The sequence below is a fragment of the Scylla paramamosain genome, chromosome 25 (assembly GCF_035594125.1).
Source record: "Scylla paramamosain isolate STU-SP2022 chromosome 25, ASM3559412v1, whole genome shotgun sequence".
Lineage (NCBI taxonomy): Eukaryota > Metazoa > Arthropoda > Malacostraca > Decapoda > Portunidae > Scylla > Scylla paramamosain.
Window position 1 is genome coordinate 20,423,476 of NC_087175.1, and position 24,475 is coordinate 20,447,950.

The window sequence follows — 24,475 nt, forward strand, 5'->3', positions numbered from 1 at the left end:
GGTGCAGTTACCATTTGTCGCAAGGATGACATGGCTTCTACAAATCTGCAGCAGCCAATGCTACCTTGCTCAAATCAGCAGGTGATGCCAGCTAGCTCAAATCTTTATATCATCACAACCTATTTTCCAAATTATATCATAAATATATAAAAATGAATACACTACAACAATAACCCAGTCAAGAAATACAGAGATGCTGCTTAAAACATTTTATTCCTTGGTCAGGAGAAGGCACGGTGGCACCTGCCAAAATGATAATTACTCCCAGTGAGGTCTAAAGCACCGGATCAGGGTGTGCTGTGAACTTATCATTAAACCCAGCAGTGACTTCACTAAACGTTTCCCTTTGCGTCTCACAACACAAAGAGGGCAGTCACAGCCTGCCCTCTAAAGACAACTTTCTTCCTTCACAAAACTACAAGCACCTAATTACACACACTCACTTCACTCAAAATTCAAAATTATCATGGCGACTCCTAAACCAGCCTTGGAGTCCCCATCTAGGAAGAGGACCACAAATGTCCCCAGGTCAGACTGCTCTTCTTGCATCAACCCTAAGTGTCTTAACACCCCTCTCAACTTTTTCTCATTAACTTCTGCAACATTCATGGTCTTAGTTCTAATTTTCAATCTGTAGAACACCACCTTTCCTCTACTAAACCTTATCTTCTTTTCCTCACTGAAACACTGGTGTCTGAGACAACTGACTGTAGCTCCTTTTCTGTTCCCTCCTACTTTCTCTATCTTTTTTCTCGACCTAAACCTTCCAAACCTCGGTTTAACACAGACTGTTCTCATGATATACATGATAGAGAGGTTGCCCACAAAAGGTACCTAAGCCTTCCATCACCAGAATCTCATGCTTTTTTTTCTTTTTGCCCGGAAACATGTCGTCTGTTCTCCAACTAGCCAAAAACTCCTTCATTAATAGAAAGTGTCAAAATCTTTCAAGATCTAACTCCCTTCGTAACTTCTGGCACCTAGCGAAAAACATCTCCAATAACTTTGCTTCTTCTTTCCCTTCTTTATTTCAACCAGATGGCACCACTGCTATCACATCTATCTCTAAAGCTGAACTCTTTGCTCAAACCTTTGCTAAAAACCCTACCTTGGATGATTCAGGGTTTGTTCCTCCCTCTCCTCCACCCTCTGACTACTTCATGCTACCTATTAAAATTCTTCACAATGATGTTTTCCATGCCCTCACTGGCCTAAACCTTGTGGATCTGATGGGGTCCCTCCTATTGTTCTCCAAAACTGTGCCTCCGTACTTGCACCTTGCCTAGTCAAACTCTTTCAACTCTGTTTGTCAACATCTGCCTTTACTTTTTGCTGGAAGTTTGCCTACATTCAGCATGTTCCTAAAAAGGAACTACCATCCTATTGCTTTAATTTCCTGCCTATCTAAAGTTTTTGAATCTATTCTCAACAGGAAAATTCTTAAACATCTATCACATCACAACTTTCTGCCTGATCACCAGTATGGGTTCTGTAAAGCCCACTCTACTGGTGATCTGGCTTTCCTTACTGAGTCTTGGTTATTCTCTTTTAGAGATTTTGGCAAAACTTTTGCTGTTGCCTTAGACATAAGTTTTTTTTATAGAATCTGGTACAAAGCTTTGATTTCGAAACTACCCTCCTACAGCTTCTATCCCTCTCTCTGTAACTTCATGTCAAGTTTCCTTTCTGATTGTTTTATTGCTGCTGTGGTAGACAGTCACTATTCTCCTAAATCTATTAACAGTGGTGTTCCTCAGGGCTCTGTCCTGTCACCCACTCTCTTCCTATTATTCACCAATTATCTTCTAAACCAAACTTCTTGTCCTATTCACTCCGACATTGATAATACCACCTATCACTTTTCCACATCTTTTCATAGACATCCAACCCTTCAGGAAGTAAACAGTTGATGCAGGAAAGCTACAGGGTGCCTAACTTCTGATCTCTAAAATTTTTCATTGGAGGAGAGCAAACTTAGTATTTGTTCAATGCCTCAAAAACTCAATTCCTCTATCTATCAACTCGACACAACTTTCCAGATAACTATCTCCTCCTCTTCAGTGACACTCAACTGTCCCCCTCTTCTACACTGAACATCTTCGGTCTGTCATTTACTTATAATCTAAACTGGAAACTTCACATCTCATCTCTAGCTAAAACAGCTTCTATGAAGTTGGGTATTCTGAGATGCCTCCACCAATTTTTCTCATCCTTCCAGCTGCTAACTTTGTACAGGGGTCTTATCTGTCCATGTATGGAGTATGCTTCATGTGTCCGGGGTGTTCCACTCATACCATTCTTCTAGACAGGGTAGAATCAAAAGCTTTTCATCTCATCAGCTCCTCTTCTCTGACTGTCTTTAGCCTCTTTCTCATCATTGTAATGTTGCACCTCTTGTTATCTTCTACTGCTATTTTCATGCTAACTTCTCTTATGATCTTGCTAACTGCATGCCTCCCCTCCTCCTGTGGCCTCGCTGCACAAGACTTTCTTCTTTCTCTCATCCCTATTCTGTCCACCTCTCTAATGCAAGAGTTAACTAGAATTCTTATTCATTTGTCCCTTTCTCTGGTAAACTCTGGAACTCACTGCCTGCTTCTGTATTTCAACCTCCTTATGACTTGAACTCCTTCAAGAGAGAGGTTTCAAGACACTTATCCATCAACTTCTGAGTACCACTTTGGACCCTATTTGGGGACTGGCATCTCAGTGGGCCTTTTATTTTTTTTATTGGGTTTTTGTTGCCCTTGGCCGGTGTCCCTTCTACATGTAAAAAAGAAGTATCGATTTGGTGGATATTATGAACTCTGTTGTTGTTCCACAATACTTTTGCACACACTACATTATCAAAAACAATTAGATTACAGTTTACTTGTTATTATTCCACAATACTCTTGCACACACTACATTATAAAAAACAATTAGATTACAGTTTACTTGGTACTACCTCTATGACCACCACATAGCCCACAAGTAGAGGCAGGAAGGAGAAACAGCTGGTCTCTCAGTATCTTTGTTGTGTAAAAATCACCCTTTAGACATCACAATACTGTTGGCTGTATTTCTTGACTGGGCTAATACTGCAGTGCAATAGTTCATTTGTTTGTTTATGATAACTCAGTCTAGTTTATTTATGATAACTCAATCTGGTTAACGATAATGTTTAAGAGAACTAACTGGCATCAGTTGTTGCAGCTTTAGAGCAGCCAAGTTGTCTTTGCACTCATACTTCTTCACTACAAAACAAAAAGCATCTAGAACATTTTTCACCTAGAATAACAATTTTTTTATCCAGGAGTGGTACAACTTGTAGAACACCCTGTAAATGGATAATTGTACAAGGCAGGCAGGTCAAGGAGTACTGACTCTCACTTGAGCAATAGGTGCCCCCCAGGTCAAACAGGATTGTGGGATAGTATGTGTGGGTAGGTAGGGTGTATGAAAAATTTTTATCCCAAGGGTGAGCGGAAATTCTGAGTGTTTGCCTTGTGAAGGCTTTCAAATAATAATAGTGATGAAGGATGAATGGGCATTTCTAGCTAAGCACAAGTATTTACTATGAAAATGCCTTGTATACTTGTAAAATGCCATCTTTTTAATCCTAAAAGGGATTTTTCACTTACCTGTTTCTTCTCCTTAGCATTAAATGCTCCCCAATATTACCCAACTTGTCCTTCCCACATTTATGTTTAATTCTATTCAAAAACTGTGGTTGGTGCTGCTATGGGAACCCTGGTGACCCGTGTTTGGTACCTCTGCTGTTCCATGTATCCTCATTCCTTGTTGATGACCAGCATGAAGAGAGCAGGCTGGGAGAGTTTGCATAGAAGAAACAGGGAAGTGAAAAAAATCCCTTTTAGGATTAAAAAGATTATTTGTTTCACATAAGACCTGTTTCTTCTACTTAGCAGATTCCCACATTTAAGGAAGAGGGATCATGCCTTGGAAAGAAAATACAATGGTGAAAGTCCACATTATGAAGAATGAGCAACTTACTCACTTGTGTAGGAGATCCTAAAGGTGGTGAGTCAGTGGGGGAATGATAGTGCTACTTGGACCTCACACTGAATGTCTGTGGTGCACTGAGAATAGGGGAAAGTGTCAGTGAATCCTGGAGGGGCAACCAGAATGGAACCTTAAGATACAATGTCACCAGCTGCTACAATTGGGCCCAGAGCAAAGAAGTCCTCCTCCATTCTTTGGAAATCCTTCAGGTACTGATCAGCAAAGACTAAGGGTGTCTTCCAGCAAGCCGCATCCAAAATAGATGAAACCAATGAGCCCTTTTATAATTTCTTTAAGGAAGAAAGACATAGCAGCCTTAGAGAGAGGGGGTGACTGGTCCCTAACTGACAAGAAGAGTTGCCTGGGACGAACAGTGGAGAATGTCCTATGGCAGTAAAATTCATGTGCTTGAACAGGGCACAATAGGCATTCCTCATCTTCAGGGACAACCAAAGATGATAGGTTCTAAAGCCTGAACTCCCTCACAATGGGGTTCAAGGTTGTCTCCATTTTAGCAACAAATTCAGGCAAGTATGCCAGGACCAGATCATCACCCTGATGTGCTACCTAATAGGACAGGGCTTGTAGTTCACCAACCCTCCTTGCCATTGTCAGCACCACAAGAAAGACAGTTTTCTTTGTTAAGTCCTTGAGAGAAGTATAACTTAGGAGCTCAAAGGGAGATAATGTTACAACCTTCAGGAATATATCTACATTCCAAGAAGGGATCCTGTTTATTGATTTGGGGACTTGTCTTGTGCAGGACTTAATGATGTCACGAAAAACAGATCTGTCTCCTGACAGATTTAATCCTTTATAAGAGAAGACACTATTCAGCATGGCCTTATAATTCCTGATGGCTGACACTGACAAGGCACACTATTGGTGCAAGTACAAGAAGTCAGTAAACTTCTGACTGGATGGGCTGGACACCATATGGCCATGTACCCTGCACCACTGATGATACTGATTCCACTTGTACTGATAGTTCATAGGAGTGGAACGGCATTAGCTCCCGCCAGGAACTGTGCAACTCTCCCTGAACAGCACCGGTGATGGAGGAGTCAGTTGACAGTCTCCATGTGATTAGTGGAAGTGCATGGAGAGCGTGATGGAAATATGGACATGTGGTTGGTGCAGCAGGTCTGGTTGAGGAGGAAGGCATTGAGGAGTGTCCATTGTTGCTTGTATTAGGTCTGGGAACCATTCCCACCATTCCTTGGGTAAGAACCATTCTCACCATTCCTTGGTGATCACAAAGAAGTGACTGAAAAATCCTGGTATTGGGGGAGCATCCTCCATCACCCATTTGTCTAATTTAATATGCTTTAATATGACTGACTTCTTCCTCTCATCTCACATCTTACAGAATAGCACTAACATTGCATCCCTGTCAAGTGTTTTGTCTTTCCTTCCATGTCTCCTTCCTGCATAGAAGAGCCAAGATATTTCAGCTTTCATTGCTTTTCTTTTCAGTCATGTTTATGTCAGGTCTTGAAAACTATATTGATATTCAGCATAGTGTCACTTTTCTATGCCTCTAGACTGCTGAGCCTTATTTTTATAATAAATAATAATAATGTTTTCACAAATGGGATAGTTTATTTACCAGCTTTAAATATTTCAGTGATAGTAGTATCCATTTATTTTTTTCTTTATAAAATAATGTAATATTTTTCTTAAGTTCAAAAAGAAAATTTTTATGGTTGCTTTTAGGGAAAGATAATTGCTTACAAGTTATTTATTTTCAAAGTTCATTGAAATACATAGATTGCTAATTCCTAGTCACTCCCTCCACCCTTCTGTCCATGCATCAAAATATAGTTACCATTAGTCAAACCTAATATTGTCTTGTATTATATTTATATGATCGCAAATTTTCATATAAAAAAACATCAATATATATATATATATATATATATATATATATATATATATATATATATATATATATATATATATATATATATATATATATATATATATATATATATATATATATATATATATATATATATATATATTTATTTATTTGAATTTTTTCATTATAGTTAGTCCTGCAAAGTTGGTTGATGAAAGAAAATGCATCCACAATTTTAGGAATAACTTTCCTTTTTCTCCTAGCTCACAGTTGCAGACACCTAACACAGATTACCAAGCACTACTGCAATCATTGAGGGAAACATTAGGTGGTACCTAACCCTTAGTGCGGCAGGGTCTCCTCAGCAGCACCAGCACACTGTGTACGTACGTGCACTGGATACTTTAACGGACAGGTTCTAAGCCGAACTGTCAGCTAGTAGCCATTAGGAACCGAAGTGGTTTACATTCATACCCAGAAAGAAAACTTTACAAGAAAAAAGTGAAATCTTTAGATAGGTTTATCTCTTCCCCTTCCTCCCAAACCAAAACCCCATACACCACTTCACGACAAACACGGTTCTCGATTCAAACATAACGGCAAAATTTCACCAAATAAGTCATAAAATAACCATGGCTATAAGTTCCTCGACTGACAAAAACAAAACTTCACCTGTAAGAGGCTCTAGTCCAGCCGTACTTAACGTATTGCCCTCAAGCTCTCTCACTAACTGCAAAAACTAATGTATTAAAATTACAAGTCATCCAAAATAAGGCACTTCGCCTTGCAATGTGTGGAAAGTGGTACGGCCCATATTCTTCAAGACTTCCAGATAATTGCACGAAAATACAGATTACTACCAATCGATGAGACATTGCCGAGAGAGAGAGAGAGAGAGAGAGAGAGAGAGAGAGTCGTTACTAATAACATAAAACTTTTAACTCTTACGTACTGAGTTTTCTTTCTTATGTTAAAAGATTAGGTAAGTATATGGATGGGGATGATTTATGGAAATAGTAAGTAATAGTGGTAAGTTTCCTGCAGAGACTGTCATACGTAGGCCTAATGGTTTCTTTTATTCTGGCTTAGAGACAAAGGTTGACTAAGGCTGGCTAAACTTGAAGACAACTTAGTTACAAAATGAAGTGGTCACGGGTAAGGTAATGAATGTCATGCATTGCTGGGCAAGAAGAGCAATGGGAGGACAAAGATGAAAGAAGGCACGGCAGACCGATTACAGGTCAGAGAGTTGAAGTAATAGGTTTTGATGTGGTGGTCATGAATAGATGGGTTGCTGGCAGATGAGGAAAAAGGAAACATAAATGTTGATGATGATGGTGAGGAGGAGATGAGTGACAACAGGTGCTCATAAAAGAAAGGCAGTTCAAATTTTTGTGACTAGGGTATTGACACAGGTGACATGACAACTTACAAATGAGTTACATGCCTTGAAAACCATTCATGTGTAAAAAAAAAAATAAAAAAAAAAAAAATAAAAAATAAATAAAAAATGATAATTATAATACTGTAATAATAATAATAATAATAATGCAAGTAAAAATCTAAAGATTTTAAGATACTAGACAAATTTATGAATGAGGATGATAGGTGGAAATGGTAGTTATATTTCATACTGGGACTTGCATGTAGGCCTGATGGCTTCTTGCAGCTTGCCTCATTTTCTTATGTTCTATCTCTTCCTTCCTCTTGCCCATCTGTCAGATAATACAGGCATGAACATTAGTTAAGTTAAATGCCACACTAACTTCCACTGTTTAATGATTTCACTTAGTCTCAGATCTCCATAGAATCAGTTGTCAAGTTTTGCAAGAAGACTTTCTGCAGTTCATGGGACTTAAGACTGAGCAAAGATACAAAACATATTAGGGGTGAATGTAGTTTGTTATCTGACTGTTGACCAGGAACTGAACTCATCTGGCCAACTTTTATTTTCCAGCTCTCATCTCTTCATCACATGACCCAAAATTTCATCTGCGTATGTCTAACCTTGATAATTAATTCCCCTGTTTTTGTTATTTCCATACTGTTCATTCATTTATTTATTTTCCTCAACAGTCTTTGGCAGCACCTTATTTCAACCTTTTTCACTATTTTAACCTATTAACTATATTAACCTATTTCACCAGCTCTGATAGGGGTCAGTTTGGATTACTGTTTGCGGCCTTGTGACCTCGTCATTACAACTATTACTTGTTCTTGTCAAGATGCCCAAACGAAAGTGTAAATTCACTGCAGAGATGCAGAACAAACTCCCGTGCTTCAAAAAAATAATTTACATGTTTTCCAGTATCGTATCAGGACCATAATCAGGTGTTAGTGAAGGTGTCTGGAATTTTGATAGTTCATATATGGCAACCCTACGTTTAGATGATGTGGTTTTCGTAGCGAGGGGAAAAATCTGCCATTATAAATGAAGCTAAAAGAAAAAGAAAAATCTGGTCATTCTACGGGGGCATTTTGCAGGAATTATACAAGTTATACCTTATTAATGTCTGAAATCAATATGTATGTTGATGTCAAGGTAAGAAACGAAAAAGCAAAGATGAAAGGGCAAAATTTTTTTATTAAGGTGTCAAAAGATACAACTCGATGAGAGCAAAAAAAAAAAAAAAAAAAGGGAGGCTAACCGTGACTTTCAGAATACTTACAACACATGAAACGAAAGTTGTGTAAGAAAGAAAGAAACAAGAGAAAAAAAATATACAGTGCACTTATGATTATACAACAGACGTACATTAGACACTGATGGCAAGATAAGTGTCACTTTCTTACTGTTAGTGATAGAATCAAGTCAGGTCAGGTTATACCCATGTTAATCTGGAAAAAGTTGAAATATGTTAGATTTTAATTCAGGTTTGGTACATTTTTATTTATTTATTTATTTATTTTATTTTTTTTATCTCGCTGCTGAGGCGCCAAATTCAGTCACACGTTCTTTTAATCAATCATTTAGTTTCTCTCCACTACGACCACCAACACCACCGTAACAATTTTTTTTTTCCTGTCACCAGTACCAGCACCATCATTAAACTTATATAGTCCCGCGATTACCACATGGAAAGACTGGTTTATGCTCTCTCTCTCTCTCTCTCTCTCTCTCTCTCTCTCTGCTTTGTATTTTTTTCCTGTAATAAGATAAGGAAACGGTGTCAAGGAAAGTATAACAGTTTATAATAACCACAAATATTAGGTCAAAATTATACACGAGATAGTTTAATTTCCGTTCATAGTTTGCTGTCGAGGAAATTAAATGAAGTAAAATGTGAAGATTAAGATGCAAAATAAACTGATGAGAGAGAGAGAGAGAGAGAGAGAGAGAGAGAGAGAGAGAGAGAGAGAGAGAGGCGAACTAGCTAATTAGCACCAATATCAATGTCACACAAATTACATCACTACCTTCCCATTTTACGGTCAAGAATAACGAAACAAACTAAAGCCAAATAAAGAGGATTAGTGAAGGATTAGTAAAGCTTTCTTTGTAAAAAAAAGTACTAGTTTCCACAGCGCAGATATTACGTCACTTGGCGGGGCACGGTCACCAACAGGCAGGAGTGGTCACAGTACCCGGCGTGAGTTGACGAGTGTGGGCGTACGTAAGTGTCTGTGTGTTATTCTGATCGCCTGTAATCTCGCCTCCTCGCTCTTCCTAAATGGATTACAAGGGACGGACGCGAACTGGAGGGAGTAAAAAGGTATGGAATTGTTCGTAGTGTTTAGAAGTATGATAATTTACAGTGCCCGCATTCTGAAACATCTCTGCGCCCTATCTCAAGTATCTCTAAAAGGTCTAGTCTAGTTGAAGTGATACGGGATTTTAAGGGTATTTTTTTATGGTTCTAGTGATTAGTTAGCAAGACCTCTGCGTTAATTAAAGGAGAAACGATCTTGTGAACTCTGCTAATCATCTCCGTGGCTTTGAAAAATGGTCGTGGTGAGAGAGCGAAGCGTTTTGGAATACGAGGCTAGGGTATTAGTGTTAGAAAGATGTCGAATTTCTTCACACACTCAGGTGCTATAACAGCCACATTAGACACGCCCTCTATTATTTTATTTATTTATTTTTATTTTTTTACTGCAAGGTCACCGAGCCTTCTACATGACTTGAGTTTCTTGCTAGTATGTAACGTCGACGTGATATATCCAGATTAACAGAAAGAACTAACTCGCTTGACGTACTTGGTAAATTACTAGATTAGCAGCGCATCTCTATTTCCTATTTTTTTCGGCTTCTAACCCTTACAATGTTGGGGACCTGGTGGGAAAGCGGATGTTTTAGGTGGGGAGGGCGAAAATAAGCCTAAATACCGCCTTTTACCACCATAACCAAGTAGGGAGCTGCCTGCTGCTGGTGTTAATGACGACCGCCATGTTCGTTCCCGTAGGTATCATTGGCAAGACCGAAAACATGGCGGCCGTCATAACACCAGCAGCAGACAGCTCCCTACTTGTTTTTGGTGGTAAGAGGCGGTATTTGGGGTTATTTTAGCCCTCCCCACACAAAAACCCCGCTTTCCCACCAGGTCCCCAACATTGTAGGGGTTAGAAGCCGAAAAAAAAAAAAAAAATAGGAAATAGATCCGCGCTACTAATTTCTTAATCTACCACGTACTTATCAATCAGCACTATCTTTCTTTTTTCATCCTCCTCTCTAAGTTTGCAGTTCTTACTTCACAAACTAATCTAAGGAGTCAGGCTTAGTGAAATGTTTCTCCAGTAAGTTCCTTAACTATTGGTACGGCTTGTTACAATTTGGTGTTCTTGGCAGTGTGTAGTGTAGGCATCGTTATGTAATCATGCCTAACCCAACCCAGACCATTCAAATGCCTCCTCCCCCTCCAAAAAAAAAAAAAAAAGTGTACATAACGTGCGGTCCAATCGATTTCTTTTTCCCCACTAACTACCTCAAGTGCTGTTACGGCTGTTACTTAGTGAGATTGTGTGTCGCTATATAGCCAAATCTAACCTATCCTAAAAGACTGAAAAAGGAAAATACTATGATAAATTTTGCAGTTACCTTTTGTATTTCCTTGGTGTTATTTATTAAGGGATCCAATTTTATTTATTTTTACTTAATATTTTTACTGAACGACCCACGTACAAAGTAACAACCTCTTCGACGCTCACCAATTCCAGGAAGTTCCAAAAGCAAACACTTCTTGCAAACAGTACGTACTTTATTGACAAACATACTCAGTACACATCAAATGAACCAGAACGAACTGGGGCGAACAAACGAAACATTGAATTAGGCCGACAACAAATACATTTAAGTAGAGCACATCACTCTCGGGGTTGTCCCTCTATGGAGTGCCGCTGGGCCAGGTGCTGGTGGCCCGTGCATTACACCTTCCCAACAGAGCAACAGTTTGAATTCTGAAACGCTTTGTTTTCTCACCACGACTATTTAAAAGGACACAGTGGTGATTAGGCGGGTTTTAACGAGTGTTTTTTTCTTTTAATAATGTAGAAATCTTGTTGATCTCTCACTAGAACGATAAAAACACCCTTTAAAACCCGCGTAATTACTAGAGCCTTTTGGAAATAGTCGGTGTGCGGCGTGGAAGCGTTTCAGAATTATATGGTCCTTCAAATATGGTTCTCGCTTGCAAAGACCGTGTGAGTAGGAGCTGCCACACCCCTGCTAGTATTCCCCTTCATTCCCATTAGTTCCTCTCGTAGTGGATGGGAAGGCTGTCATATCTTAACCCCAGCAGGAAGCGTTGTCTCGTGTCCCGCGATGCTATCTATGGGGTGAAGGGGCGGTGGGGAGTATTGCGGCCGTGAGCGAAGCCAGCACGGTAGTCAGCACGGCGACCAGCAGGGTGACGCTGTTTGCCGAGACACTGGTTGCGCGTTGAATGGCCGCCGGGTATTCGTCTGGGAAACAATACTTGGTTAAGTTCATTATGTTGAGGGGTGTATGGGCAGGGGGACACAGTAAGGAGGGGTTATATAGGTGTACGAGGCTTTGATTGGGAGAAACACGGGGTTGAGAGGCTATGGTGGGAGGAAAGCGTGGTTTATATAGAGGGAGAAAGCTGTGGTGGTGAGGAACGCGGGGTTATATAGAAGTGGGAGGCTGTGGTGGGGAGAAACACGTTAGGACATGACAGTCAAGGAAGAAGAGAAGGAAAGTATTTACAGAGGTTGCTCTCTCTCTCTCTCTGTGTATGTGTGATAGTAATGCAGTACAAAAAAAAAAAAGTCTCTCTCTCTCTCTCTCTCTCTCTCTCTCTCTCTCTCTCTCTCTCTCTCTCTCTCTCTCTCTCTCTCTCTCTCTCTCTCTCTCTCTCTCTCTCTCTCTCTCTCTCTCTCTCTTTTGTGGCGAACTTCAAAGTAGTCCTTCATTAGATTCTACAGCGCCAATTATCAGTCCTTCTGCTAGAGCTTCCTGATGCATTACGTGCTAGCCTGCCTCGGGAACTTAACATGTGAAGCACCCCCGCAGTTCCATACGTACAGTGATTGCCGTTCCACGCGCCCACCATATAATATGTTTGCGTCCCTGAAAGTGGTGATCTCAATAGCCAGCATGACTATTACTGTTACTGCTACTGTTGCTGCTGCTGCTGCTGCTGCTGCTGCTGCTGCTGCTGCTGCTGCTACTACTACTACTACTACTACTACTACTACTACTACTACTACTACTACTACTACTACTACTACTAGTAGTAGTAGTGGTAGTTGTTAGTGCTAGGACATTAAGGTGTTTTAAGAGAAGATTAAACGGATTTATGGATGGGGATGATAGGTGGAAATAGGTAGGTATGTTCCATACAGGGACTGCCACGTGTAAGCCTACTACTACTACTACTACTACTAATACTACTACTACTGCTGCTGCTGCTGTTGCTGCTGCTGTTGCTGCTGCTGCTGCTGCTGCTACTACTACTACTGCTACTACTATTACTACTACTACTACTACTACTACTACTACTACTACTACTACTACTACTACTACCACCACTATCACCACCACCATCACCATCATCACCAGCACAACCAAACAGCCGCCAGAGGGCCGCGGGACCCACCGGGCACCACGTGGATGGTCACACTGGCGGCGGCGAGGTTGGTCACGTTGCAATAGTAGATGCCGGAGTCCCGACGCCCCGCCTGAGTCACGCGCAGCCATGAGCGAGCCACAGACCCGCGCAGCTCCGTCTTGAGGCTGCGGAGAGAGAGACGTGGGATGTAGATGAAGTGTGAGGTAAAGGGAGACATGAAAGGATAGATATTCCAATAACACACGTGTGCAGATGGGATGAGAGACCAAAATAACATGTGGAAGTGACTTTGTGGAGAGGCTGTAGAGGAGGAAGACAGATCGTGTATACTGGAACATACATATAGAGAGAACATAAAGATAACAGTTGATATCTGAAGAAACACGTCTATGGAAGGTATAAGAGAGCGGGATAAGACGCGGAAGGGAAATTGGCTTTGTGGAGAGGCTATGGAGAGGGAAGATACGTCGTGAACATTGAAATGACACACGTAGGGAGGATGCGAAGAGGTAGAAGATGTGGTTATTGGAAAAGATGCATGTAGGGAGGGCAAAGCAAGTTACGTGATTGTGTGGAGAGGCTGTGGAGAGGGAAGACAGGTCGTGGATATTGGAATGGACACATGTAGGAAGGATGTGAAGAGGGAAGAGTGGATATATGAATGGGCATGTGTAGGGAGGGAATACGTAAGAGTTTGGAACAAGACGTGAAAGTTAAAATTGACTGTAGGGAGGCTGAGAGGGAAGACAGGCCGTGGATATTGCAATGGACACGTGTAGGGAGGATGTGAAAAGGTAAAAGACGTGTATATTTCCTCTTCCCTATGACTTGAAATGTTTCAGGAGAGGAGAGTCATGACACCTCGGGAACTTAATTGGTTGATTTTTTTTATTATTATTTATTTATTTATTTTTTATATCCTCCTGTTATAAGTTTATTTGGGACGGCATATTGAGCTGGTATGTTCTTCTATCGTTCTCTCTTATACCATTGGTCAGACTCATTAACGCGTGAAAAAAGAAAAGAAAAATAGAATAAAGTTATCAGGTTTCTCAGGATATTATGTTCTTTGTCTCATTGCGGGAAAAAAAAAAGAAACGTACCATATTAGCAAACACTACGAAAAAAAAAAAACGCACTTTGTTAACACAATAAAGGAAAAAAAAAGTATATAGAAACACTAAGGAAAAGAAACTATTAACACAGGAAAAAAAGTATATAAACAAATACTTTACCCAAAAAAAGTAACGATAAAAAAAACACACTTCATTAACGCACATTAAAAAAAAAGGCATGAAAATACACAAATCCGATCTCTCTCTCTCTCTCTCTCTCTCTCTCTCTCTCTCTCTCTCTCTCTCTCTCTCTCTCTCTCTCTCTCTCACTGTTGAAATTTATAGCGCGGAAGTTGGCGAGCTGACATTTCGCTGTCACACTAATTTTTACTGAAAACTTGCAACGGCGCAGCGAGACGTCCTTCCGGGGGTGACGGCGGCCCTTCACGCTGGATCACGCTGAAATAACACTGGAAACTCAGTGTATTTCAATCTTTTAATTTTTCCTCCCTTTTTCCATCAGTGCTGCATCTCCGGTCGTCAGTGTGAAAAAGGGATGAAAATCTGTCATTAATTACACGCGTTTATGAATGTTTCAGGAAAAAATCACTGTAGGTTACGTTGCAATAACACTGGAAACTCGATGTATTTAAGTTCTTTACAATATTTTCTCGGTTCTCCTCTCAATGCTGTATCAAGTCGTCAGTGCGAAATGAGAATAATCTGTTACTGATTGTGGAAATATTACGAGATTATAAGAATTCCTATGCATTTATTTTAGTTCATGCTATTTTCCTAATTTTTTTCTACCGCTTCCCTGCCAACACGGTCTCGTAGGGCGTCAGTGTGTGAGAGAGGAATCTGCCTTTAACTTTGGACGTGGTATACGAGTGTTAAAATATTCCACTGGTGTATGAATGTTGAAATATTCCAGTAAATTCACTGTGGATCAAGTTCAAATAACATTAGAAACTCCGTGTATTTTAGTTTTCATAATTTTTTTTCTCGTCATTATTGTCTCGTTGGTCGACAGCGTTTGAAAATGGTATCTAGATTTCATAAATATTCCATTAATTGTAGATCACACAAAATAACACTAGATACTTGATATATTTCAGTCTTTTTATTGTTTCTCTCTTTTCCCCTCCTAATACTGTATCTCCTGTTGGCAGTGTGAAAAAAAAGAAAAAAAATGGTATGAAAAAAAATGGTAATCTATCATTGAACTGTGGAAATGGTACGAGTTTACAAGTTTCACGCTGAAATGTCACAAGGAACTCAATGGATTTAATTTTTTTTTCTTCGTTTTTGCTCCTTTTTTTACTCTCCCAGTCGTCTCGTGCGGCGTCATTGTGAAGGAAGGGGAATCCGTCTTTAACTGTGGAAATAGAGTGAGTGTTTTAGTATTCCACTAGATTTATGATGGCACAAGAAAGTAGATAATATTAATTTTTTGTTGTGTTTCTACGTGATTGAATGACGCGTCCTGTTGCCCCAGAGAGAGTTGCTGGCGCTGTGTGTGTGTGTGTGTGTGTGTGTGTGTGTGTGTGTGTGTGTGTGTGTGTGTGTGTTATCTCGGCCTATCTATCTGTTTATCAATCTGTTCAAGTATCTATATATCTACCCATCTGTGTGTGTGTGTGTGTGTGTGTGTGTGTTTGTACCTGTCTATCTGTCTTTCCTTGTTTGTCAGTCTCTCCCTTTCTGTCTGTCTTTGTCTGCCTGTCTGTTTGTGTATGTATGTCTTTCTGTTTGTCTATCGATCGGTCTGTATATCTGCTGGTCTATCTGTCGAGCTACTTATCTGTATCTCAAGAATAACGAAACAACACAAGTGGAAGGGAAACGATTAGTTAAGGTCTATCTACCTGTCTACATAACTACATATCTACCTATCTGTCAATATATCTATCGCTAAGCGGGGCTGTGGGCGCTGGGTGGTCGCATAAGCCTTGCCATGCAGCACCAGTGACTAGACCGTTGTCAAGTAAGGTGTCTGCTAGTTTACGGCTCAATGACTTGCGGGTTTCTTAATATGTTACTGTTAACTTCATTATTGCTGGATACCTGGTTTGTATTATTTGTCAGATGTTTAGTTTTCATGATGTTATTTAATTGGATACCTGGTTATTATTATTATTATTTGTCAGATACCCGTTTTTTTTTTTTTTAGTATGTGGTGTTAGATATCCGTTTTCTATTATTGCGTGATTTGTTAGATATCAATTTCTGTTACGTTTTCTTTAATGCTCGGGGTCTTACTGTGTCATTTCTTAAATATGCCTGGTTGAAAAGAATGTTAGATACCAGATTTTACAGATACAGATCATTTGGTATTTATTCCGGTATATATTTGAACTTATCTGCTAATGTATTGCTTTATTGTCGCTATTTCAGACTGCGTATACTTATTTGGGTCTTTGTGATATTTTTTGTTATAGTTTATTTCTTTATAATTTTTAATCGTTCTCAATCATCTATAATTGGACTTAATTCATTATAAATCCTCCAAATCCTCTAGATGATGCTTTAAATACTTGCTAATGGGACTTATTTATTTTTATTATTCCACTTAATCCTTTATGATCGCTCTTAATCCTTTATAATAGCTTTTAATGCTCTACGATACCTCTCAATCATTTATCATCGTTCTTAATTCTATATAGTTGCTCTTAATCCTTTGTGATCGTTTTTAATCCTTTATAGTCGCTCTTAATCCTTTCTAGTTGCTCTTAATCCTTTATGATCGTTCTTAATCCTTTTTTAGTCGCTCTTAATTCTTTATGATCGTTCTTAATCCTTTTTTAGTCGCTCTTAATCCTTTATAGTCGCTCTTAATCCTTACAGTTACGATCAATACTCAAAAAATCATCTGAAGTCTTTATAATTGCAGTTTAATCACTCTTAATTCTCTAATTTTGTATCTAATCTTATACAGCTGGTCTTAATCTTTTATACCTGCACTTAGTACTTTCTGATAGCTCTTGATCCTTTATAATTGCTTTTGATTCTTTATAATCGTTCTCAGACTTCTCTAAAAACCTTTATTCTTTTAATATAATCGCTCTTATTCCTTTAGGATCACTGTCTTCTGGAGTTTCGCTTAATAATCGATTTTAATCCTTTATAATTGCTGTCAGTCCTATTATAATCGCACTTAATCCTTTAATATATCATTTAATCACTTTCATTTACTATATAATCTGTCCTTCACTCTATAACTTGGTCATTGTGTTCTGTATGGTTGTATTTAAAAATTCATAATCCCTCTTTCACTAAATCTGGTCAATGTGTCTTTTATAATCAAATCTAATCCGCTGTAGTCACTTCATTTTAATATTGTACTTAATCCTTTACAATCGCTATTTCATCCAAAATTTACTCATATCTTTTACATCCGCACTTAATCCTTTGTAATCGTACCCTCCATCTATTTCCAATTTAGTCCTTAATCATTCAGCTGGTCCTTTGTATATCGTGCTTAATCCTTTACAATCGTTCTGTCCAAATTTACTTAATCCCTTATAGTTTGTTTCCTCGTGTATTTTGTTCTTTAAAATCCCTCTTCTCGTGTAAATTTATTTCAAAACCGTTCTTCTTGTTTGAATTTACCTAATCCTTTAAAATTCATCTCTCTAAATCCACTTACCTAATCCTTTATAATCAATCTTCTCGTTTAAATCCATCCCCTCAATCCATCAATTTCTCCCCAATCCCATATATTGGCACTGAATCCTCAGCCATCAGCAGCCAAGCCTAAATTCATGTATTCCTCCACCACACCAGGCTGGCTCGTGTCTCGGCGTGGCGGCGTATTAATCCCTTGTTGTTTGCACGCTTGTAACTCACTGCTTCCTCACAACAGCAAGTCAAACACGGGTCTGGGGAAGCGTGAGGCGCAGCACTGAGGCATTCACAACATTCACAGCCACAGCTCCCCGCCACATCGATGCTCCCTGCCTGCTAAACGCTCCCCTCAATGCTGTTTACAGGGTATTGCTTTGTTTTTTTCGGATAGATAAATACAGGCTAATCGCGTTTTAGGCACAAAGAGGCTCGGATGGAAAGCAAACAGCGACTGATCTGTTGGTCTTTGCAGCGCTGTTTGTTTTTGGGAAGGCTGGAATCATGAATTTGGGAATGCTGCTTGATTTACGAGTGAAAGAAAAGTTAGAAGTTAGAAATATTTCGAATTTAAAGTTTTGTTATAGATTTTAGATTTTTGGGGGTTTAGAATCTGCATGTACTTTGAAGTGTTTCTTATTGAGAGCTTTGGACTTAAAATTTTAGAACTTTGAGGATTAGAAACTATAACCTACTATATAGAACTTAATGGTTTTAGGAATGAAATCTTTTAACTCCTATAACTTAGAATCTAGAAAGAACTTTAGAATTTACACCTTAGAATTCAGAAAAAAAACTTTAGAATTCATAACATAGCTAATAGAACTTAAAACCTATCCAAAACACACAATCTACATAGAACCTGGAATTTAAGGCTCGAAACAAAAAAAAAAAAAATAAATAAATAAATAAAAATAAATAAATAAAATAAATAAATATACTTGAATCACGAATTTAGGGAGTTACGAGTAAAATAATAAGCAACATTCTGACTTGAATTTACCAGGCTCGTGGCGGAAGCTGAGAGAAGGGGAAGGGAAGGGAAGGGGGGAAGGGAAGGGAAGGGGGAAGGGAAGGAGTAAAGGGAGTGCAGGAAGGCAAATGGTGAAGGAAGAGGATTAAGAGTAGAAAGAGAAGAATATGAAAGAAGAAAAGGAATAGGAAGAAGGCAAGAAGGGTATGAGGGAAAGGGAGGAGTGGGAGGAAGAGAGGGAGAGAACAGGAAGGAGAAGACATTAAGGAAAGAAAGGCGAAGAAGTAGAAAGAGAACAGAAAGGCATGAAGGCAGAAGGAGGAGGAAGAGGAAGAGGAGGGTATGAGTGAAGGGAAGGAGTAGAAAGGAGGGAAAAGAACATGAGGGAAGGAAGGGAATGGGAGGAGGAAGAGGATATGAGGGAAAGGAGTAGAAAGATGAATAGGAGAGCATGAAGGAAGAGAAGTAGTAATAGTAGGAAGAAGAAGAGGATATAAGAGAAAGAAAGAAATGAAAGGAAGAGGATGACAGGAAAGGGGTAGGAAGAAGAATAAGAATACATGAAATAAGTGAACGAATGGAGGAAGTAGAGAGAGCAGGAAAACAGAAAGGAGGAAAGAAGATTAGGAACAAGGATAGTTACCATAAAGGAAGGAAAATCAAACCGCTACCTGTGTTTTTTATTGTTTTCATTTCTTCGTCTACTTTTTTTTTTCTACAAACTTTTTCCCTCCACTGGGCTATTCTTGTTCGTTAGGAGGAGGAGGGGGAGGAGGAGGAGGACAAGGACGACAGGGTTTGCTCCACTTCTCGCTAAGCACATCCCTCTCTCAGCTGCTTCAGTCTTGCCGCAGAAACAAATACTTGAAATATTCCCCAGCACTCTTCACCCAGTTGGAATTCCCGTGTTTCCTTGTTAAAAATGACTTTTTTTTTTTGTTTTACATCAACTGGTGGTATAAATCCTGAAAGTCGCACGAATTTACTCTGTTTTTTTTTTACGCCAAGGGGAAAAATGAGGTGAATGTATGTGTAAGGTAGATAATTGAACACGGACGTAAAGTTTTCCTTATCCACGCTAAGCAGAATAGGAAAGTGACCGTTTAAGATTGTGAAAGGTGATCCAGCATTTCATACCATCACGAGGAAAGCAAAGTATGATAAATGTATAAAACAGTGTAAAGAAAGATTAATATACGTATATCGAACTTTTTCATATTCTCTCTACCCAAAAAAAAAAAGAAAGAAAAATTACGAATTAATGTGAATGTGGGAAAACGGAAGAAAATGTGTTTTTTTTCATATTACACGGAAGAAAAAAATGTAAATGTATAAGATGGGGTAAAGAAAACACACACACACACACACACACACACACACACACACACACACACACACACACACATTTTCTTCCGCATATGAAGATAAATTAAGATTATTGGGAAAAAAGAATTCATACAAACTAATAATCAATGGTAAAGCTATTACTATCACTTGAGCCATGAAAACACCCTTGAAAGCTAAGAGGTTCCTGTAAAGCCTGTTAAACCACCCAGGAATCATGAAAACTCCAGTAACCTCCATCACAGCCTGTTAAAAGCGGCCTAGTCATGGCAGCGACACGTTTGAGGATGTGGTCCAGGGATCATGAATACTGAAGCACTTTCTCTTGGCGGTGGCGGTCAGTCAGCCTCCGTGAAGTATGGCGGTGGCTTCCTGCGGCGTGTTCGTAACGGCTTGCGGGGAACTAATCACACTTTTACCCCATAACGAGCGAGGCCTTACCTCTTGCCTGCCGCCGGATGCTTCCCGACTCAGGTGCAGCGACGCACTGGGACAAACTGGTCATTATTTACGCCGTTATCGCTGACTCGTGTTGGAGGAGTGGTGATTATTCTCTATTATAGCAAGGGTGAGGTCGACACGATCCTCAGGGTTGGTAATCAGGAGCGGCAGAGATGTAATGCGTTTAAGCTTGATAAAGTTAGATTTACAGATGTGTGCAGAAACTTGTTACCTAAGTGGTAGATGAGTAGAATAGACTCAGTCAGCTAGTGTCGAGTCTCAGAGAGGATAAGAAGTAATAGTTTAAGATCGGTAAAGTTAGATTTACAGAGGAGATAGGAAGAAATTGGCTCTCAGGCAGTGGTAGTGGAACAAACCTCAGTGAACAGTTAGTGTTGAGCCAATAGAGAGGCTTAAAATAAGGTTAGATGAATGTATGGATATTGATGATCGTATACGTAAAGATATGCATGTTTTATACAGGGACTGCCACGTGTAGGCCTGCTGGCTTCTTGCAGCTTTCCTTGTATATGTTCTTAAACGTAGAGTCAGTCAGAAGTTATCAAAAAGTTAACCTGCTGCACACTCCTCTAATGAATACAATGTAAAATCCTGAGTTATTCATATGATACCAGATTTTCTCGTATATGTATGATCCGTTATTATGTAAATGAATAAAGGTTTTGGTAAGAATGTGAATGTAAAATCAGTCTGCCTGTCTTCTACAAACAACTTACTACTTGAATGAGTGGAGATGCATGACTCAGGCAGTGGCAGTGAAACCAGTCTTACGTTAGCTTAGCTGGAAGAATTTCGTTACCAGTGTCAGCGTGATGGAGCAGAGTGGTGTACAGGATGGGGGAATATTTCTTATAGCTCTTTACATAAATTCTCGCCTCAGTGCAGTCACTAGGGCGACTCAAGACTCCATGGAGACGTTCCTGGTAACTGTGATGCGCCTCACTGTGGGGGACAACCGAGAAAGTGACTCTCTAGCTTCCTCGAGCACAACACACGCAGGGGAGAAAGCAACAGACACATACATAAATCTGAGTTTCGTTTCTCTGGTAACGAAATGTAAAAGGCTTGTCTCCCTCCATTGCGAAACACATTTGTTGCTTATCATGCACTCAACAGACTTGTTAATTCAGTCTGCATCGTAATTTTGGTCTATTATGCAATTTATGTAAAGTAAGATAATAAAATGAAATAGAATAAGTAAATGTATAAATATATAAACAAATAAATAGATAACAAAAAAAAAAAAGAACATGCGTTTATATGATAATGTATATACATAAGAAGTGACTTGTTAATTTTAGCAGATAAGAGAAGAAAAGGGATAAAAACTAAAGATGAAAAAAAAAGGAGGACAAAATTACGAGAAATTTATCTGGTAGCGGAAATACTGAATTGACACCAATGTTATAGCACGTGTGTAGTGGGGAGGATGCAGGGATAGCATACTATGGGATGCTGATGAAGAGGATGATAAGAGTGAATATTTATAACGAAACAAAACAAGCATTGCAATTTAAAAGAAAGAAAAAAAAAAAAGAAAAATAGCGGAGCCCGACAAAAAGTAATTGTTGAATGAAGTCAAGGAAAATAATGGAAAAAGAAAAAAAAATATGAGATAAAAAAAAAGGTTTTATGACAAAGACGTGAGGGAACAGTGGTGCTCGCCCTCCGTTTCTTTAGGCTTGGCAAGGGTCAGTGATTCCTCTGTATAACAATTGTAGTTGGGAGTTTAAAAAGATTTCCTTTGTAATATTAGTTGTGTTTCAGGTGAAGCGCTTTTGTAACAGTGAGACCATCCCTTCTTCCGTTTTCTTTTCCCTTGTCCGTGTTCCGTTTGTTTCGTTTTCTTTTCTCGTGTCGTTCAGAGCCATGTATTCAGAAACGCTTTGCTTTCTCACCACGACTATTTTCAAAGGTCGCAGAGATGATCAGCCGGGTTCTCAAGAGTGTTTCTCCTGTTAATAGCGTAGAAATCTTGTTAACTTGTCACTAGAACCGTAAAAACACCCTTAAGACCTCGTGTAAATTCAACGTTTGACTATAGTGGAGGTGAGCGCAGAAGTGTTTTAGAATATGATCCAGGATTGTATTGTGTTATAGTGTAGCTTTAATCCCTGTAGTATTATAGGCAATATTTTAGTTGTCAAATGCAGTGTATCTTATTATGTCTTGTTACATCTTCCTCGTGTTCGCTTTTCTTCCATCTTTTTTTCTTCTTTCTTCTGGATTTTATACGTGTGTTGTTCTTTATCGTTGTCTTCATTATTTTCGTTAGTAAGCTTTTTTTTTCTTTTCTTATTATGCCCTCTTTTTTTTTTTTATTTCCTGTGAGTCTTTCTCCTTTCATTTTCCATCCTCTTATTTTCCAGACTTTATATATTGCTATTATTATTTTGTCCTCTCATTATTTTTCTTATCCTTTTTATCCTCTCCTTCTCCCTTTTTCTTCTCTATCGTACTAGTTTTCTTATTTTCCCTTCACACACACACACACACACACACACACACACACACACACACACACACACACACACACACACACACACACACACCGCGCGACTCCCATGACGTGCGTGAGTTTTTTTTATATTATTGTGATGATGATGATGATGATGATAATAGCGTTATCGAGATGTTCATTGAAATGCCTGTGTGTGTGTGTGTGTGTGTGTGTGTGTGTGTGTGTGTGTAGAAGTAGTAGTAGCAGCAGCAACAACAGTAATAGTAGTTGCAGAAGTAGTAGGTATTATTATTATTATTATTATTATTGTTATTAGTGGTAGTAGAAGTAGTAGTTGAAGCAGGAGAAATAGTAGTCGTAGTAGTAGTAGTAAAAGTAGTAGCATAAATAGCAATACAGGTGCAAGTGTCAGGGTTGCACGAGGCCAGTATTCACCTGAGAGCAGCGAGGGACATTAATTAGTGAACATTAAGTACAGACAGGTAATGAGAAACCTCTTGATGATTGTACCTGTTATGGACTGCCGGGGAGAGAGAGATAGAGAGAGAGAGAGAGAGAGAGAGAGAGAGAGAGAGAGAGAGAGAGAGAGAGAGAGAGAGAGAGAGAGAGAGAGAGAGAGAGAGAGCAGATTATTGTTTGAGTGATTGGAAGGAAAGAGAAACAGAAGTGCGGAAAAAAATGTAAGAGACATAAAGATAAAGAAATAAATAAGAAATGGTAGATTATAAGAAAGCAAAATGAATAAAGAAAAGGAGAGAAGAAGACAAGGAGGTGGATGAAAAAAAGCAAGGATACAGGTAACGAAAGGGAAGAAGATGAAGAAAAAAAAGTCTGTAGAAAGAAACGAAAAAGGGAAGGAGGTGGAAAAGGAAAGGGAGGATGTGGGAAAGTGAATGGTTAAAGAAGGAAAAAAAAAAAAAAAAACAAGGGAATGAGTAAAGAAGAGAAGGGGGTAGGCAGGTAAGATGTGAAAGGAATGGTGTAGGGAGACAAGAGGAGGATGTAGGAAGATGAGAAGGTAAGGTGTGGGAGTGAGCAAAGGACGAAGGAAGAGAAGAATGTTGAAAGGCAAGACATGTTAAAAAGAGGATGATGGAGGAAGGAGAGGAAGCAACGCAAACTTTAAGAACATATGGGCAAAGGAAAATAAGGGAAGCTGCAAGAAGCCATCAGGACTACACGTGGCGGTCCATGCATGAAATATACCAGCCTGTTTCCACCTCGTCATTCATAAATTCAGCCAGTCTCTCAATGCTCCCTAATGACTCGGCATTAACAACCTGATTACTGAGTCTATTCCATTCATCTACCACTCTGTTTGAGAACCAATCTATCAACTCCATGTGACCTCGTTCTTGCTTACTTCAACACACACACACACACACACACACACACACACACACACTCTCTCTCTCTCTCTCTCTCTCTCTCAAAAGCAACACTCGACTAACGCAGCGCTATATGTAATACTATAACAGGCTGCAATCGTGTCACCTTGGTATCGATGTATAAAATTAACTTTTTTTTTATACAATTTATTACTTTTTAACATTCGATAGAAAAAAAAAAATAGAAAACAATGTGATGTGGATTAATGTGTAACGTATTTTTTTTTTTTTTCAGTAACACGAGTCAGCTGACAAATATTTGATTGCATTAATC

General features: G+C 39.1%; 1 pseudogene; it reads right to left on the reverse strand.

The window, feature by feature from the left end:
- Positions 1 to 10,891: 10,891 nt before the first annotated feature.
- Positions 10,892 to 24,475, reverse strand: part of LOC135113390 (zwei Ig domain protein zig-8-like) — a 73,626-nt pseudogene continuing 60,042 nt past the window's right edge.